We start from the raw sequence: 4902 nt of genomic DNA, 5'->3' as shown, positions 1-4902 counted from the left end.
GCGCCTAAAGAGACAGTTATTGACCAGCTATTTCTTCAGTTATCGTCTAAGGAGGCTATAAATACCCCCCTATGGTCATCATGGACAGGGGCTGAGCATTTTCCAGAGAGATTAGAGCAGAGAGCCTTGAGTTTTGGTGAATTAGAGCAAGAGAGAGAGTCTTCCTTCTTCACAAACATCCTCAAGAAGCTTCTAGCGAGTCCTAGAGATCTAAGCTCAGACTTGATCTTTGGAAGAGTGAACATCTTACATCGATAAGATATTCGCTTCAAATTCTTACTTCGATAAACGAAGGAAGAATCATTAAACCCCTCATGATTCAATCAGAATCTGTGATTTGGTGGTCCACGAGTCAAAGCGCTCCCGGCACAGGCAAAGATCCCACGCAAGCAGCGATCCAAACAACGATCCTGCGTTTGTTTCTCAAGAGTTGTAATTTTTATTTTGTTGTGTAAAAGAGGTCTTATAAAAAGACTATTTCTTTGAATTTGTTGTAATCGACCGAAGATATAATGAATTCCATGACAAAGTCAACTTTTGACGCAAACAGCCTCCACAGAATTATTTATCAATGTGTGAGAACAACTAAAAATGCCAAAATATCATGAGTAGCTCATGAAATAGTGAGTTCTGGCACCATGAAATAGCAAATTCTAGCACCTCAAAAGTACTTACGATTTGGTCGAAACAACTACAGAAGTCCAAAAAAAATGGTTTATAACTCATGAGATCATGAATTCTAGTCTCTGGGAAATTATTTGCCAACGGGATGAAATTACTAAAAATAGCCAAAAATCATAGATTATTGCTCACGAAATCGTAAATTGTAGCCTCTATAAAATTATTTACAAATGGGTGAAAACTATTAATAATGAGGAAAAATAATGGATTGTAGCTCATGAATTATTACTTTTGACCTCAGTAGAACTACTTGCTAACAATTTTAAAATAAATTAAAATATCAAAAAATCATGGGTTATAACTCACAAAATTGTGAATTTTGGCCTTCACAAAATTATTTGCCATCATGTCAAAACGACTAAAATGGCAAAATGTTGTTAGTTATAGCTTATAAAATTGTGAATTTTATCATTCAATGAATTATTTACCAACATATTAAAACGACTAAAAATAGACAAAAATCATGGGGTTACAATTCATGAAATAGTGATATTTGGCCCCTATATAACTATTTGCGAACTGGCCAAAATGACCAAAAATTGTCAAAATCATGGGTTATAGCTCACGAAATCTTGAATTACAACAACCACTGAATTATTTGCTAATAGGTCTAAATTTCTAACAATGGTAATATATTGTGGGTTAAAAACTCTTGATTTTTTGCCTCCACAGAATTATTTACTAATAGGTTGAAATGAGTAGAAATGTCTAAAAATCAGGTTAAAACTACTAAAATAATGAATTTTGACTTCCATAAAAGTATTTGCCAACTGACCCAAATGACTGAAAATAGCAAAAAATCATGGTTTGTAGCTCACAAAATCATAAATATTAGCCTCCGCAGAATTATTTTTGAATGGATAAAAGTAGTTTAAAATGCCAAAAACCAAGGGTTACAGCTCATGAAATCGTGAATTTTGGTCCTAGGAAATTATTTGGCAATGGATCAAAACAACTAAAAAGCCCAAAAAGTAGGTGTTATAGCTCTCAAAGTCATGATTTATGGCCCTGTAGAATTATTTGCAAAAGGGTCGAAATGACTAAAAATATTGAGAAATCGTGGGTTAGCTCATGAAACTGTGAATTTTAGTTTCTGCAATATTATTTGCAAACAGGTTGAAACATGTAAGAAAGGCAAAAAATCGTAGGTTATAGCTCATGAAATTGTGAGTTTTGTCCTTTAGGAAATTATTTGGTAATGGCTTGAGCGATGAAAAACGGCTAAAAATTATGATTATAGCATACAAAAGTGTGAAGTTTGAAATTATTTGCACGCAAGTGATAAAGACTAAAAATGGCCAAAATATGTTGGTTATAGCTCATGAAAATATGAATTTTGGCTTTCACAAAATTATTTGTTAACTGGTCCAAATGACTGTCAATTTTGGCCTCTATAAAATTATTTATCACAGGTCAAAATGAATAAAAATGGTAAAAAAAATATGGGCTATAGCTCACAAAATTGTGAATTTTGGCCTCCACAAATTGATTTGCAACCTGTAGGCAATAAAATTTACCTTTACATAAGAGAGCTCAAACCTCGCCCATTAAAGCTCGCCTGCGTGCTCAAAACAAGCAAAAGGCCAAGCGGAGCTCGCCTGCAAGCCAAAGCTTTCCAACACGCTTTGCTCGCTTGCGAGCCAAAGCTCGCTTGCATTGCTTAACTTGTCAAGCTCTCCTACATTCAAGAGGCCAAGCAGAGCTCACCTACAGACCAAAGCTCGCCTGCAAACCAAAGCTCGCCTGCATTGCTTAACTTGTCAGCACAAGTCAAGCTCTCCTGCATTCAAGAGGCCAAGCAGAGCTCACCTGCAGACCAAAGCTCGCCTATTTGTTTGGCTCGCCTGCACGTGCCAAACCTCGCCAATCTTGCCTGTTTGCTTGACTCACCAGTACGAGTCAAGCTCGCCTGATTATCGAGCACGCCAACACGAGATCGACTTCGCCTGAACGCCTTGCTCGCCCGCATGAGTCAAGCCCGCCTGCAGTGGGTTCGCCCGCACGAACTCAACTTGTCAATGAACGCGAGCTCACACCCTGGAGGGGCCTACTAGCCGACTCAACTTGTTTGCCAAGCTCACCTGCAAGCTCGCTTGAACATTCAAATAGCTCTTATGCTCGTCTGCAAGCATGTCAACCCCGCTTGAATAGTGCAAGTGGCTGCTTGCTTATGAGAGTGGGCCCACCCGCTTCCCACGTCCTGGGTAATGAGGCATGGCTCTCATCACCCCTATAGTGGTCACGTCCCATAGCTATAGGGAGAGTATGCTACTCTTTACTCCTACTAGTAGTTACATCCCACAAATCAAGGGATGACACATGCCATCCTTTGCCTATTTATAAGCCTCATTGGCCAACGTTCAAGGGGCGTGCAATATTTTTCAAAAGGGCTGAGCATTTTAAGACTCTTCAAATAGAGGTCTTCACAGGCTTGCTTGGTAGAACTTTCCTAGCATTTTGCTTGGATTGTTAAAGTAGACTCAATCTGAACTCTTAGATTGGGGACTCTTGGCTTTGTGCAAACTTTTGCATATTAGCCTTCTCTAAGCATTCGGCCTTGATTCTCATCAAGGTCGAGTATTTATCGAACTCAATCACACCAGAGCTTCTACTACGTACTGAAGCTCAATTGCAACTTTGATCGGATCGTCCAAGGGAAGCAAACTCGACACAAGCATTCGAGGGAGACATCCTATCACTACCGAAGAACCTTGTAGACGGTAAAAAAATACCTCTATAGGCTCACAGGAAATTCGCCTGCGAAAAGAGCTCGCACGCCCAGTTCGCTGGCACGGGCCTAAATCGCATGGACATCGCACATGCTCGATTCTAAGTTCGCCTTACGGTCGGCTCGCCAGCACGAGTTAAGATCGATTAGGATGGCGGAAGTTCGCCTTTCACTCAACTCGCCTGCCCGAGTCCAGAGTCGAATCCGCCAGCAAACCCCAAGACCGTCAGTACAGCTGGATATCCACTACCCCACGTGCTGAGATGGACCTTCCCATCTCTCTCGACCCGAAGAGAGAGAGAGCGCGATACCCCAGGACCGTCAAACGGCCGCTCGCAGTACGCGCAGCACGAAAGCCTGGACAGGTGTCGAGTCAACCTGAGCATTCATAAATGCGACTCACCTCGGCTGTCTGAGTCTGGAGGTGGATCCGCCGGCACTCGGCAAGCTGGCTAGACCCACTCGAGTACTGTACACCTACTTCACCGCCTCTCCTGACCGGAAAGGAGAAAGCACCGTGCTCAAAGCACGCCGGGCGGTCACGCACAGTACAAGTGATCGGACAGACACTTCATCGATCTGCGAACTCATAAATGCGGTTCATTAATGCTGGTCAAATCCACTCGGATAGCAGTCGTTCGTTGCCTCACACACAAGAATGGGCCTTCCCATCGTAGGTGACAGGACATAGAACACAATCCCTGGAATGACCGTTCATGGTATCGAGGAACGGCGAGACGTCTCTGAAGAGGATGTGGTCACATCCCACAATTCAAGGAGAAGTCGAGCTGTCCTTCTTTCATTTAAAAGCCCCTTCCAGCACAATGGAAGAGAGGGTCGCAAAAACTTGGAGAAAAAAAAGTTGAGACCAAGCTGTTAGCAAATCCTTGCATTACAGCACTGCTGCCTAGTTCCGAGCTCCGATCGCCGACGAACTAAGCAGACCCGAACTCCATTACCCCGAGCTTCTACTGCGAACTGAAGCTCTCCAGCAACCTCATTCAAACGGTCCAAGGGAAGCAGACTCGACCCGAGCATCGAGCGAAGCGTCCTATAGCCACCTAAAGTCCCCACACAAAACAAAGAGGGCCTTCCCTCTGCTTCTGTTGTAAACATTTGATTTGTTAGTTTGTAATAAGCTTTCTTATAAATACAAACGAAACTCCTTTCTTCGGAAGAATCAAATTTTCACCCTACAGAAGATGGCGACCACAGTGGGAGAATCCGTTCATTCAGATGAATTGGTGGTGGCGCAGTCCGACGAAGTTGCTGCAGGGACTACGGTTGAGTCCCTTGTGATCAAATTCGAGGGGTACTTACAATCGTCCTCTTCTGGCGGCAATACATCTCGCGATAACTGCATAGTCGTGCGGGTGGCCCAGCCCCAAGAGGCCGAGGCAACCAAGCCTGAGGGATCTACCCAAGCCGAGGCAGGGGGTTCTTTTCCCCCCGAACCAGTTGAGGCCGAGCCGAGATTCGAGAATGCAGGTCTA

Source organism: Asparagus officinalis, chromosome 1 (genome assembly GCF_001876935.1).
Source record: "Asparagus officinalis chromosome 1, Aspof.V1, whole genome shotgun sequence".
In the NCBI taxonomy this organism is placed as follows: Eukaryota; Viridiplantae; Streptophyta; class Magnoliopsida; order Asparagales; family Asparagaceae; genus Asparagus; species Asparagus officinalis.
The sequence above is the reverse complement of the archived record's forward strand: the minus strand, read 5'-3'. Positions refer to the sequence as shown.